Source organism: Dama dama, chromosome 12, assembly GCF_033118175.1.
Source record: "Dama dama isolate Ldn47 chromosome 12, ASM3311817v1, whole genome shotgun sequence".
NCBI classification, from domain to species: domain Eukaryota; kingdom Metazoa; phylum Chordata; class Mammalia; order Artiodactyla; family Cervidae; genus Dama; species Dama dama.
Genome location: NC_083692.1, coordinates 43,353,984 through 43,369,164, shown reverse-complemented (window position 1 = coordinate 43,369,164; position 15,181 = coordinate 43,353,984). Strand labels below are relative to the sequence as shown.

The window sequence follows — 15,181 nt, the reverse complement described above, 5'->3', positions numbered from 1 at the left end:
TCTTTTTCAGTGAGTCAGTTCTTCACATCAGGTGGCTAAAGTTTTGGAGTTTCAGCTTCAACATCAGTCCTTCCAATGAATATTCAGGACTGATTTCCTTTAGGATGGACTGGTTGGATCTCCTTGCATTCCAAGGGACTCTCAAGAGTCTTCTCCAACACCACAGTTCAAAAGCATCAATTCTTTGGCGCTCAGCTTTCTTCACAGTCCAACTCTCACATCCATACATGACTACTGGAAAAACCATAGGTTTAACTAGACAGAACTTCGTTGACAAAGTAATGTCTCTGCTTTTTAATATGCTGTCTAGGTTGGTCATAACTTTCCTTCCAAGGAGTAAGCGTCTTTTAATTTCATGGTTGCGGTCACCACCTGCAGTGATTTTGGAGCCCAAGAAAATATTAAGTCTGTCACTGTTTCCACTGTTTTCCCATCTATGTGCCATGAAGTGATGGGACCAGATGCCATGATCTTGGTTTTCTGAATGTTGAGTTTTAAGCCAACTTTTTCACTCTCACTTACATCAAGAGGCTCTTTAGCTCTTCTTCACTTTCTGCCATAAAGGTGGTGTCATCTGCATATCCGAAGTTATTGATATTTTTCCCACAATCTTGATTCCAGCTTGTGCTTCTTCCAGCCCAGCGTTTCTCATGATGTACTCTGCATATAAGTTAAATAAGCAGGGTGACAATATACAGCCTTGATGTACTCCTTTCCCAATTTGGAACCAGTCTGTTGTTCTATGTCCAGTTCTAACTGTTGCTTCCTCACCTGCATACAGATTTCTCAAGAGACAGGTCAAGTGGTCTGCTATTCCCATCTCTTTCAGAATATTCCAGTTTGTTGTGATCCACATAATCAAAGGCTTTGGCATAGTCAATAAAGCAAAAATAGATGTTTTTCTGGAACTCTCTTGCTTTTTTGATGATCCAGTAGATGTTGGCAATTTGATCTATGGATTTTCTGCCTTTTCTAAAACCAGCTTGAACACCTGGAAGTTCACGGTTCATGTACTGTTGAAACCTGGCTTGGAGAATTTTGAGCATTACTTTACTTGTGTGTGAGATGAGTGCAATTGTGCAGTTGTTTGAGCATTCTTTGGCACTGCCTTTCTTTGGGATTGGAATGAAAACTGATCTTTTCCAGTCTGTGGCCACTGCTGAGTTTTCCAAATTTGCTGGCATATTGAGTGCAGCACTTTCACAGCATCATCTTTTAGGATTTGAAACAGATCAACTGGAATTCCATCACCTCCACTAGCTTTGTTCGTAGTGATGCTTCCTAGGACCCACTTGACTTTGCATTCCAGTATGTCTGGCTCTAGGTGAGTGATCACACCATCGTGATTATCTGGGTCATGAAGATCTTCTTTGTATAGTTCTTCTGTGTATTCTTGTCACCTCTTCTTAATATCTTCTGCTTCTGTTAGGTCCATGCCATTTCTGTCCTTTATTGAGCCCATCTTTGCATGAAATGTTTCCTTGGTATCTCTAATTTTCTTGAAGAGATCTCTAGTCCTTCCCATTCTATTGTTTGCCTCTATTTCTTTTCACTGATCGCTGAGGAAGGCTTTCTTATCTCTCCTTGCTTTTCTTTGGAACTCTGTATTCAGATGGGTATATCTTTCCTTTTCTCCTTTGCTTTTCACTTCTCTTCTTTTCACAGCTATTTGTAATGCATCCTCAGACAGCCATTTTGCTTTTTTGCATTTCTTTTTCTTGGGGATGGTCTTGCTCCCTGTTTCCTGTACAATGTCACGAACCTCTGACCATAGTTCCTCAGGCATTCTGTCTATCAGATCTAATCCCTTGAATCTATTTGTCACTTCCACTGTATAATTGTAAGGGATCTGATTTAGATCATACCTGAATGGTCTAGTGGTCTTCCCTACTTTCTTCAATTTAAGTCTGAATTTGGCAATAAGGAGTTCATGATCTGAACCACAGTCAGCTCCCAGTCTCGTTTTTGCTAACTGTATAGAGTTTCTCCATCTTTGGCTGCAAAGAATATAATCAATCTGATTTTGGTACTGACCATCTGGTGATGTCCATATGTAGAGTTTTCTCTTGTATTGCTGGAAGAGGGTGTTTGCTGTGACCAGTGCACTCTCTTGGCAAAACTCTATTAGCCTTTGCCCTGCTTCATTCTGTACCACAAGGCCAAATTTGCCTGTTACTCCAGGTGTTTCTTGACTTCCTACTTTTGCATTCCAGTCCCCTATAATGAAAGAGACATTTTTTGGGGGTGTTAGTTCTAGAAGGTCTTGTAGATCTTAATAGAACCGTTCAACTTCAGCTTCTTCAGCGTTACTGGTCAGGGCATAGACTTGGATTACCATGATATTGAATGGTTTGCCTTGGAAACGAACAGAGATCACTCTGTCATTTTTGAGACTGCATCCAAGTACTGCATTTTGGACTCTTTTGTTGACTATGATGGCTACTCAATTTCTTCTAAGGGATTCTTGCCCACAGTAGTAGACACAATGGTCATCTGAGTTAAATTCACCCATTCCAGTCCATTTTAGTTTGCTGATTCCTAAAATGTCGACGTTCACTGTTGCCATCTCCTGTTTGACCACTTCCAATTTACCTTGATTCATGGACCTAACATTCCAGGTTCCTATGAAATATTGCTCTTTACAGCATTGGGCTTTGCTTCTGTCACCAGTCACATCCACAACTGGGTGTTGTTTTTGCTCTGGCTCCGTCTCTTCATTCTTTCTGGAGTTATTTCTCCACTGATCTCTAGTAGCATATTGAGCACCTACTGACCTGGGGAGTTCATCTTTCAGTGTCCTATCTTTTTGCCTTTTCATACTGTTCATGGGGTTCTCAAAGCAAGAATACTGAAGTATCCTGGCACAGATGGCCAAAAAGCACATGAAAAGGGGCTCAACATCACTAATTATCAGAGAAATGCAAATCAAAATTACAATGAGGTATCATTAGCAGCTCACACCACTCAGAATGGCCATCATCAGAAAGCCTACGAACAGTAAATTCTGCAGATGTAGAGGAAAGGGAATACTTTTACACTGTTGGTGGAAATGTACATTGGTACAGCCACTAGGGAAAACAGTATAGAGGTTTCTTAAAAAACTTAAAATAGAGCTACCATATGACCCAGCTATCTCACTCCTGGGCATATATCTGGGAGAAAAAAAAAAAAACGTATTTTGAAAAGATACATGCACCCCAATGTTCACTGCAGCACTATTTACAATAGCCAAAGACAGAGGCAATCTAAATGTCCATCAACAGAGGAATGGATAAAGAAGATATGGTATATATACACATAGACTATTACTCAGCCATGAAAAAGAACAAAATAGTGTCATCTGTAGCAACATGGATGGACCTAGAGATTATCATACTGAATGAAGTAAGACAAAGTTAAATATGTTATCGTTCATATGTGGAATCTAATCGTTTAAAATTATAAGTTTACACAAAACAGAAATAGACACACAGGTTTCAAAAACAAACTTATGATTATCAAAGAAGAAATGTTTGGGGGAGAGGTAAATTAGGAGCCTGGGATTAATATACATACACTACTATATATAAAATAGATAACAGAGAAGGACTACTGTATAGCACAGGAAACTACTCAATTTTTTGCAACACCTATCTGGGAAAAGAATCTGAAAAAGAATGAATATATTTATATGTATAACTATCACTTTGCTGTCCACCTGGAACACAACATTGTAAATCAACTAAACTCCAATAAACGTTTTAAAAAGAGGAGAGGGATACTTTCTAGAAGTTGCATAGGATTCTTCCATTTATAGCTCATTGGCCAGAATGTAGTCATATGTGTGTGTGTGTGTGTGTGTGTGTGTGTGTGTGTGTGTATGTGTGTGTGTGTGTATGTGTGTTTTAGTTGCTAAGTCTAAAAGGGGATCTTCCCAACCCAGGAATCGAACCCAGGTCTCCTGCATTGCAGGCAGATTCTTTACCAACTGAGCTACAAGGGAAGCTGTAGTCATATGGTCATACCAAACTGTAAGGAACACAATGAAGTGCACCTTTCACCCAGATGAACATGTAGCCAACAGAAGAACAGTAGATGAGGAGTGGCCTCTTCTTATAAAATTATTCCAATAAATAAATGAAAACAAAATAATAGAATATTACTATCTTGCAACCTCCAATGAATTAATGGATCAAAGCATTGAACATCAATAATTGCTAAGATAAGAGAAAAAGAGTGAAAAGCAGACATTACATGCCTCCTGATGAAAGAATGCTTAACACTAACAATCCAGTTAAAACAATGTTACAAGTTTGATCAAACCTCTGGTAATTAGCAAATCCAAACCTGTAAGAAACACTATAGGTCAGATAGACTAGGTTTTTCAAAAGATAAACTGTAAGAAGGAGAAAGGAATAGAGAGGAATGAGAAGTTTAGGAGATCTGAGAGACAGGTCAGTGTTTTCTAAAGAGCAAAGTCAAACTTTTTTGTCTAGAGATGCACAAAGCAGGTAAGCAAACTGTGAAGATATGCAAGGAAATGATTACCATAAAAGCCATGACTGTAGTTACTTTGGGATGGATGGTGGAGTTTGTCATTGAGACAGAGTACATGGAAGGACTTCTGGGGTAGATGGCAGAATTCTGTGCCTTCACCTGAGTGGTGGTTTGAAGGATGTTAACCTTATAACAATCCACTAACCTATTGTTTTTTGGTGTAGGTCTTTTTTCTATTTGTGTTTTACCTTACAATGAAAGAGTTAAAATGAGCAAAAGGAGTGTTTTTCATTCAAAAGCATTACAGCCTTCAATTAAGGAGAATGCCAGAAGAAAATTTAACAGGGCAGCAAGATACACACTATAATCAAAGAAATAACTGAATAAATTTTTCCTAATCTGCAGATGCTCTTAACAAGGCGATGGAAAGGTTGTTACGCTGCTATACAAGAGTATTCCTTATAGAAAACAGTTTCTAGAAGACCTTTTGACTAAGAAGTCTGAGCCCTTAATTCATTGCCAAGGAGTTGCTCAGGGAAACCTCAACTGGAGCCAGGAAAGGCTCTGTTTCCTAATAAAGAGGAGGTGGCCGCCTGGCATAGCCACTCACCCTGTGAGTCAGGGAACATCAGCTCCCACTTTAGCTCAGTCGCTGCCTCCCTACGTGACCTTGCGTGAGTCACCTAAACTCAGTTTCTCTGTCAGCCAAATGGAGAGTGAGTGTTGAATGAGGTAATCTAGAGGCCCTTCCAGCTCTACCTTCATACAATCCTGATTCTAATGTAAGCTCTCTCAGAGGGTGGTCTGTCAACCACCTGCGTTAGAATCACTGGTTATTAAAAAGGCCCCATCTAGATCTAATAAGTCAGACTCTGGGGATGGGGTATTAGAATTTGTTTTTTTCCAAATACCCCAGGTATTTCTTATACATGCAAGTTTGAGGCCCACTGTTCTAAGATATCGTTTAGGCAGAAAGAGGGTTGAAAGGACTTCACATCTCTTAAACTCCTCCTATATGCCAATAATGCTAGGGCATTTTGACTCTTTGTATAAAAGAAGGTAGTATTTTTCATCCTACAGATGAGGAAAAGGAGGCTCAGAGACTCAGTCACAGAGTTAGTAAGTGAGGTAGTACGTGAGGTAGTAAGTAATCTAATCACAGAGCTAGTAAACTCTGTTGGAACTAGAGGGTGTCACAAAAAAATTAGAAAGGGAGGGAGGAAACTAAATTCAAACTGAGAAAGTGTCTCAGGATTGGAAAGATCCTAGTTGAGTGATCGTGCTATATATTTGGTACCAGCAAAGCCCATTAACAATTCCCAGGAAATAAAATCTGGAAAAGATAAAGTCTAACCTTTTTTGGTCCTTTGTGTTTAGTCTGGTTTCTCTTGCTCCTAGGGTACCGAGTATGGAGGTACAGCACCGGGAACTTCAGACAGGAGTTCCTCGCTTGGCATGGCTATGTCGACACCTCAGCTTTGGAGCCTGTGCAGGGACACTGCGGACAACTCTGCAATTCAAGATGGCAGCAGCGGTGTGCCGTGTGCAGAGACGCTGCACCTGGCACCTCAGCTCGGTGGGCCGTGTGCAGAAGATGGCAGTGGAGGGCCGTGTGCAGAGACGCTGGCCCCGCCCCTTCAAGCTGGAGCACCTGTGAGCCGCACAGCTACACCCGACCAGGAAGAACTCTGCTCCCTCCCCGCTGACAAGACCTCTGTACAACAGCCCTGCTTTTGGCCTGTTGCCGAGGACTTTTCAGGAGAGCGAGTACTCTAGAGCAGGCGCTCACGTCCTTCACTGTTTGAAGAATAAAGCTTTCCTATGCTTCTGAGTCGAACTCCATCTCATTCTAATGGCATGAGTCACACCTGGGGCAGGAGGACCCTTGCTGGGGACTGATTTGAAGGGGTAATACTTTCAACACAGGCACAACCTTACAAAACTATCTTTCACTTAATACTGTAAAGAGGAGATGCCTGGGCAATAACGGGAGGGATGATGTGGGAGGGCAGAGTAACGTCTCTCCTTTGACTAACGTGGAAGGTAGCAGAAGATACTCAAACACTTGAAGTTTTCTGATGCAGAAAAATAAGTAGCCAGGAAGACCTTAAAATGGCCTAGAGAATAAAACAGCCAGGAATAGCTTTTGATGCCTGCATGTAAAGGAAGAATTTATAATACAACAATCTTCTGGCATATTGATTTATTTAAAAGTATTAAAAGTTGCTATAAAATATGATCTTTAAGTATAGGGATTATTTAATACATCTGAAATGTCTTAATAAAGAAAAATTGCTATGAAAAAGGACTGAAGATGCTATGACTAGAGCAGATCTCAAGGAGACTTTGCCTTACAAGACAGATCATGTGTTTGCATCCCCATTGTCTGGGGTTAGCACACCCAGTATTGGGGGAGAGAAGATGATAACGTTCTCAAAGGTGAAATCTGCAAATACAAAATCATCAAAGCCCTAGCCAATGGCACAACCATGGGTGAGGGGAGTGGAAAGTGCTTTTGAGTATCTGTTAAATATTTTTTAAGTAAATCAAAGGATGGAAGGGGCTACAATGTAAGTATAATAGCATCCAGCTCTCTGGACAGGGAGAACTAGAGTTCAGAGAGCCTCTGGCTGCCAAAGTCAGGCTGTGGGAGGTGAAAAGTGAAAGTAGAAGTGTTAGTTGCTCAGTCATGCTTGACTCTTTGCAACCCCATGGACCTTAGCCCACCAGGCTCCTCTGTCCATGGGATCTCCAGGCAAGAATACTGGAGTGGGTTGCCATGCCCTCCTCCAGGGGATCTTCCTGACCCAGGGATCAAACCCACATCTTTTATGTCTCCTGCATTGGCAGGTGGGTTCTTTACCACTAGCACCACCAATGAAACCCTTAGCCTATAGTTTACAGCCTACAGTATCAGTCACTAAGGTAGACACAGGGGTCGGGGGGAGGGGGTTTGTATGTGCCATAGGAGGCCAGTCACACACAGGAAAAGGTAACTAACAAGAAGAGATGACACAATGAAAACTAAAGAGCAAGATGAGCCAAGGAGTGCCATAGGGATACAGAGAAGTGAGATACTCGCTCAGCCAAGGGCTTCCAGAGGAGCCAGTTTTCAAAAAGAGAATCTGGTAAGCCAGATTCCAAATGGGAGAAAGACGAGAAAAGGTAGAATGTGCACACCACACAGCATAGTTGGGGGACACTGAGGCAGTAAGTTAAGTTGGAGAGGAGGGTCCCACAAGGAATGTAAAAGGGCAAATGGCCAGATCAGGGACAGAGTAGGGGGCTCTAATGACAAGATGAAAAAGTTTAAAAGTTAACTTACAGGCAACAGGGAGCTACTGAAAGGTTAGGAATAGCAAAACCCTTACAAACTTCAGATCTATATGCCCAGTCTCTAGATGGAGTTACAATAAAAAAGTTAACAACAAAAAGAATTCCAGTCTTTTACTTCTGTCTCTCCCATTCATAACTCCCAGCAACATTTCTTGAATACCTTTTTGTTCCTTTCTTCCTCCAAACACACTACTCCAGAGTTCAGATGCTGGCTAAGTGCTTCCCTTTTCCCTCCAACTTCTCTGCTCCGATCTTTCTGTATCAGAAAAGTCTTGGAACACTTTTGACAAATGGAAACTCTTCCAAATTTGGTAGTAGAGAGGGAAAGAGTTAGGAGGTAACACATGGAGCAAAAGTCGAGGCAAAAGACGGCCTTCTTCAAATCAAGAGGAGGGAAGTAAATATTCAAGTCTACATATATTTTACACCATCACAGTAGGATGGGATGATGATGAAATGTGGAGTTTTAGGGAAATGTCTACAATTATTAATCTGACATTGAAATGCTACAGATACACACCATGCTCAGGTAGATTGGATACATACAGTTTTTTGATGTTTGGGGATTCAGTGGATGGATAGACATATTCAATAAGAGGAGAGTAAGTGTGGGAGAGTGGTAAACTGATCAACTGTGTGTCACCAGAATTGAGAACAAAAGATAGTTGGTGCTCAGCAACACTGAAAAAAAAAAAGCTAAATTTTTGTGATTTTTCTGAAGGTTACTGAGTCATGAGTCAACCATTTCCAAGTAAACATTTCAAACTGCATATCTAGGTCTTTTAGCAATAATAACAATGAAAGAGTTATGCTTGTATTTACATTCAAATTTATTTTTTAGACATCATTTCAAATTAACAGAAAAGTTGCAAGACTAGCTAGTTATTTTATAGAATGCCCTCAATTGGGTTTCGGAGAAGGCAATGGCAAGCCACTCCAGTACTCTTGCCTGGAAAATCCCACGGACGGAGGAGCCTGGTAGGCTGCAGTCCATGGGGTCGAGAAGAATTGGACATAACTGAGCGACTTCACTTTCACTTTTCACTTTCATGCATTGGAGAAGGAAATGGCAACCCACTCCAGTATTCTTGCCTGGAGAATCCCAGGGATGGCGGAGCCTGGTGGACTGCCGTCTGTGGGGTCGCACAGAGTCGGACCCAACTGGAGCGACTTAGGAGCAGCAGCAGCAGCAATTGGGTTTGTCTGACATTTCATCATTATTAGATTCAGATTATGCCCTTTTAGCAGGAATGCCACATAAGTAAGACTGATGTCTCACATAAGGAGATAGCATGTTTTCATTCTAAAATCAAATATAACATATTATAAGGAGTGATTGTTCTGAGAATGATGATACAAAAACTATATTTAACTATAAAAATGAGAACAAACATCTCCTAAAGGAATCATAGTAGGAACAATTATAGACAACAGAATTATTTTCCAAGATGACACTGGAGCCTGTGGCTGTTTTCTGTCTTCAGAACTTTTTATGTGTTTCTAGTCCTGAGTCTGTGTAACCCCATGTGGCCTCTGAAACTTTTTAAATTGTGTAATTTAAGGAACAGAAATCTTTATGATATATCCACAAAATGGAAAGCTATGCAGCCATTAAAATGATGAAAAGGTAGGAATCATATGAACAAACATGAAAAGATGCCCGGAATTGGTTTTTTAAAGCAGGGTGCAAAGCAGTAGGCATGATCCCATTTTTGCAATAAAACCACAAGAGAGAAAAATGGAGATGGAAAGAGAGACAGAGGCATAGAGAGAGGAATCTGAGAAGAGGCATTCCTAACGGAGGTTATTTCTGGGATGTGAGATCATAGGTGAATTTCAGTTTTCACTGTCATCTGTCTATATTTGTGAATAATGAGAACTTTTATTAATATTACTAGTCATGACCAACACAAGCAATAAAGATGCTTCCACTTTGGAAAAAAAAAATTTGATTATAAAACAAGTCTTGGGAGCTTGGTGACATCTCTTCAGAAGCACCTCTCTTCCTCTTCTGTCTCCTAACAGATACTCTTCTTGTCCAATCTCTAAAAAGAAAGGAAACTCTCGCCATTTTCCTGCCTTAACCTCACAGTTTCTCCGCTCTACTCTCCATATTGCCTGCTGCCCTCCATTCAGAGGAAGGGGTTTTCTTTCCCCTCTCCCAGGCCCCTTTTCTCTGGTGTCTTCTGTCTCCCTCTTACTCTTGGCTTCCTTCCCAACAGAATCCTCTCCCCTAAAACCCTTCCCCCACTCCCTTCTGTTGAGCCAAACACCCCAGAGAAGTGTCTATCCTTGATAGCTGTATTGCCTCTTTAAACCCTGAGGTCAGTTTCCATATCCCCGTCCTGTAACACTGTGCTTTTTAATGCAGATGAAATTCCAAGGTGGCTTTTCGCCCCCTTCCCTAGAAAACTCCTCTGCAGCATTTAATACCTGCCCTGGCCCTTTTTTTTTTTTTATTGGAGGGTAACTGCTTTACAATGTTGTGTTGGTTTCTGCTGTACAACAACACAAATCAGGCATAATTATATATATAATTATATATGTATCCTCCCTCCTGAGCCTCCCCCTTCCCACCCCACCCCTCTAGGTCATCACAGAGCACCAGTCTAGGCTCCCTGTGTTAAACAGCAGCTTCCCACTAGTTGTCCATTTTACAAATGATAGTGCACTGGCCTTCCTGAAACAATCTTTTCCATGGTTTCTGTGACAGACTGCATACCCAACCCTTCTCTCTCCTCTCAGACTGCTCATTTCCAAACCTTCCCTGATCGGTGTTCTCTAAGACTCTGCCCTGAGCCTTCTGCTCTGCTTTCTGACACCTTTCCCGTGGATGGCCTTACCTACATCAAAAACACATCATCTTCCCTCCAAGCCTCTGAGTTCTCTGTTTCAGCTCTTAGCGTCCTGTCACATGGGATAGATAATGAAGATATTTTCATTTCCACCATCACTTACCTGCTAAGGCCAAGTGATTCTACTGTTGAAATGTCTTGTTATAACCTGAATGTTGGTTCCCCCCAAAATTTATGCACTGAAGCCCGAACCTCCACAGTGATGACAGTGATGGTGTTAGAAGGTGGACCTTCAGAAGATGATTAGAATTAGATGAGGTCATGAAGGTAGAACCCCCATGATGGGATTAGTGCCCTCAGAAGAAGAATAAGGGACTCCAGAGCTCTCTCTCTCCACTATGTGAGGACACAACCAGAAGGTAGCCATCTGCAAGCCAGAAAGAGAGGCCCCCAGGACGAAACCTGCCAGAATCTTGATCTTGGACTTCCCAGCCTCCAGAACTGTGAGAAATCAATGTCTGTTGTTTAAGTTATCCAGTCTGTGGTATTTTGTTATGGCAGCTCCATCAGATTAAGACACATGTTAAATCTCTAGTCCCACCCCACTGCCACTGCCCTGGTTCAGGTCCTTGTCATTGCCTGGATTGGGACAAAACCCTCTTTCCTGAGTCACTCACCTTTACAAACTAACCTTCCAGCAGAGACCGGAATTTCCTTTCTGAAACACAAGCCTGATGATGTCATTTCTCTGCTCAAAACCAAAATTCAGATTTCCCACAGGTCATTCCACAGAACGTTTGTTCCATGTGTTGTTAATAGCTGATACAGCAAAATAAACAAGGGGGAGTCCAGTTCTCAAATAAGTTGGACTTATTGAGAAACACTGAGTTAAAGTTTAATGGGTTTCTTCACTGTAGAATTCATCACAGTCCTTCATACACTAACAAAAACTGAATCTCCAAGAAAGAAGTTATAAGTGCATTATTTCTCAAATATATTTGATCCCAGAAGTCTGTGTTTTTGTTGTTGTTTTTTTCCACAGAACATTCATGCTCAAGAAGGATTCTGGTAGAGAGGCCATAAGACAGAAGGAACATGTATCCCTGTATCACTGCTTAGACCTGCCCGGAATGGGGCAGCCCTACCAGAAACACCAGTGATGGACTATTGGGTGCATTTTTATTGTGTTTAGCCACTTAAACTTCAGGGTTGTTTGTTATAGCACTTAGCCTTTGCTGTCTAATGCAGAATGCATGCAGACTTTTAAGATACATGCAAAAGAAAAGAGATGATCTTTTTCAGCCTTGGAAGTTTTTGTCATAATAATAACCCACATGGATCGCAGCCTTATTAAGTATCAAGTAAAGTGATGATAAGTATTTTGTAAACATTACTTCATTTAATCCTCTTGCCCACAGCGTAGGGTAAATACTATTATTGCCCTTTTTCCCAGATGAAGAAACTAAAGCTGACAGAGGTTAATAACTTGGAAGTAAGAGGGTCAGGATGTGAATCCAGTTCTTTCAGTTTCTGGATCTTAATCACACTGAGGTCCTGCCTCCTAAGCCCAGGTTATGAGGTCAGAAAAACTGGATTTCAGGTTCAATGTGTTAGTTACCTAGCCCAACAGAACATGGAGATGACTGACTTCCTTCCCGTCTTTACCTAAACTAGTGGTTCTCAACCACAGGTGACTTTGACAGGGGACAAATGACAATATCTGGAGAAATTCTGGACAGGGGACATTTGAAAATATCTGGAGAAATTTGACACTGTCACAGCTAGGGGAGATGCTACTAGAATCTAGTTGGTAGAGGGCAAGAATGCTGCAAAAACATCATATAATGCACAGGGCAACCCCCGACAACAAAGAACTACCTGGCCTAAAATGTCATAGTGTCAAGATTGGGAAACCCTGATCTAGACATCTTATACTTTCACTGACAGAGCCCAAAATGTCCAGAATAAATCCACATCCATGCTTGGCATAAGAAGTATGTTTGAAAACTCTGCTTCCTGCCCTAATACCTAAAAGCAGGGAAGGCTGTAGCCAACAAGTGGCTTTTGGTGCTCAGTGGCCAAGGCTTATTGTGGGAGAGAATCAGCCCAAAGAAGACTAGCCACAGAGAAAGAATTTGGCTTGGCAAGACCTCAGGAACAATATAGGGTGGCAGAACAGAAATTCTCTTGAAAGAATGCCAAACCCTTTTGGTTTCCTAGTAACATAATTTTCCTGAGATTTCTCTTATATTTGAATTTGCAGCATCCCCACACCTATTTTAAGTCAAAGCAACAAAAGAATTTTTTTAATGCCATAATAGAATCAGAGCTTCTTGGGGAGGGAGAGAAACATAAAAGACATCTGGCCCACCCCCTACCCACATCTCTGGTGCATGGTCCTCCTGTTTCAACATCATATGATTGTAGGAAGGGGATGTCACCAGGATCCAATTCCACTTCCAGAATATTCTGTTAGGAAGTTTTTCTTCCTAGGCACAGAAACCTGCTTCTCCAAACTCTGCTTGTTGCCTCTAATTCATTCCTTTGCCGAAGACTGCAGTTTGTGGGAATGAATACAAGGGGCCTAGCGGGGATGGAAAGTGTTCTTCGGTGAAAGCTTGAGTCCCAGGTGCTGTGGCCTGTGGTTTACACACATTATTTCTAATCCTCTAACAACGTCTCATAGCAACCTCGGGTTAACCACCAGGCACAGCCTCCCACCCCTGCCTGTTGTCTCCATTTCAGAAGAAACCTCCGCGAGTTCTATTTTCATATGCAAACATTTGGCATTCCGTTCATTCATTCACTCAGCACATATTTACTGGACACTTACCAGGTGGCAAACTTGTACCAGATATTTAGGGTACAAACCTTGGACAGGTTGACCTTTCAGGACAATGGAACTGCCACATTCTGTCAGCAAAGGAAGCCCTCAATCTAAGTGACTATTTTCATTATCTGCAGCAAAAAATCCCTAGGCTGATATCCTCCTGGAGCCCCAGGAGAATCAGCGTGTGAGAGAAGACAAATAACAAAGAGGTGAGCCTGACAGAAGACTGAACTCTCTTTTGATGTCCTCAAAATCTTCAGGGGCATCGGCAAACCTCGAAAAATGCGTGCCACGATGGGTGCCCCATGGAAACTAGTGTGGCTGAGCTCTACATCAGGGTAGATGTCAGAGAAAACAGGACAAAGAAGCCAGAAAACAGTTTACTGAGGGAACTTCAAGGCTGTTACATCCCAAGACTTCATCAGGCTGTGGAGAGGACAGTGGCTAGGCGGAGGGGTTGCATAGGGGTGTCTAGAATGCAAGAAGAGGGAGCCCCCTAATTCACATCTGACCTCTGTATATCTAGGCCTCTGGTACTAGATCATTTGTTCTAGAGTTCATTTGCAGAAACAGCTCCAGCGCACTACCATCATTCCCTCAAAACAAGTTCACACACATCAGCAAAGGGAATAAAGCCTTCCTGGTGAAATCTGGGCTACTGTGGCAGGTTACTGGGGCCGCACATGGTGGCAGGGAGGATTTTGGTACCTTCCTGTGCCCCAAGGTGCCACCTGAAGAAATCATCTCCCCTAAGTACCCCTGAGGACAGCCTGCAGGAGCCTCATTGGCAATCCCTGAGGAAGAGGGGAGACCACCAGTGAAACAGCAATAGAAAACAAATTATACTGAGATGTCTCTAAATGAACCAAGGGAAATTGCATACAATTATATGCTTTTGCCATTATTTCTAAAAATGAGGGTTGACTTTCCCAATGAGGTTTACATCTGGAGACTGAACAAAAACAGACCTACACAATTGCATGGAAACTTCATAATCTCCTAAATATTCCTCCAAAAATTGAGGTAAATATGGAAGTTTTCAAAAAGAAAAGTTTACCAAAACATAATTTTCAGTTTGAATGTTCTATGAAAAAATTTTTATATCATGTCCATTTTCATTTCAGGCTCATCTGTTAAAATAACATTCTTTCATTTTTGTTTTGTTTTTAGGCATGTAGTTAAGCAAGAAAAAGGCTCTGCTCTGCCTGCTAATAGAGTTTTATGGGTTATTGTCTTCCATGTACCCTGTTTCTCCCCACACCCCCTAATCTTGCTAATTGATTCCTTAAGACTAAAAAGGTCTCATTTCTCACTAAGCAGGCCCAAGACCAAATCTCACAGGTAATAGGTGCTCATTAAGAACTTGCAGACCTGAGGGGAATTGTGGGGAAAGGCAGCAGCATGGGCTTCTCCTCAGAAAAACAGGGGCAGGAAGCAGCCATCTCAAAAGAGCGTCTCTTTGGGGTGCCCACGACAGCAGAGACTGAGCCATAATTAGCTTTGTGTTCCCAATCCACAGTACCCAGAAGGTGAACATTTGATGTAAGAGGCCAGGCATGCGGGCCAGAAAAAAGAACATTTATGCATCAGGGGAAGTACTATAAGTGCAGGCATTTTCCACTTGCAATCAGGGAGCTCTGGGCCAGAGGAGCAGCATGGTTTGGGATGCTGGCGTAGCAGAGTTATCACTGGTGAGGAATGGCAGGACAATTTCCAGGATCTTCATTCCTGCCGGGTGAACAAC

At 41.9% G+C, this 15,181-nt stretch overlaps 1 long non-coding RNA gene across 1 annotated transcript in view; it reads right to left on the bottom strand.

Moving 5' to 3' along the window:
* Positions 1–15,181, bottom strand: part of LOC133066264 (uncharacterized) — a 144,622-nt gene that overhangs the window by 80,378 nt on the left and 49,063 nt on the right. The window lies entirely within an intron of this gene.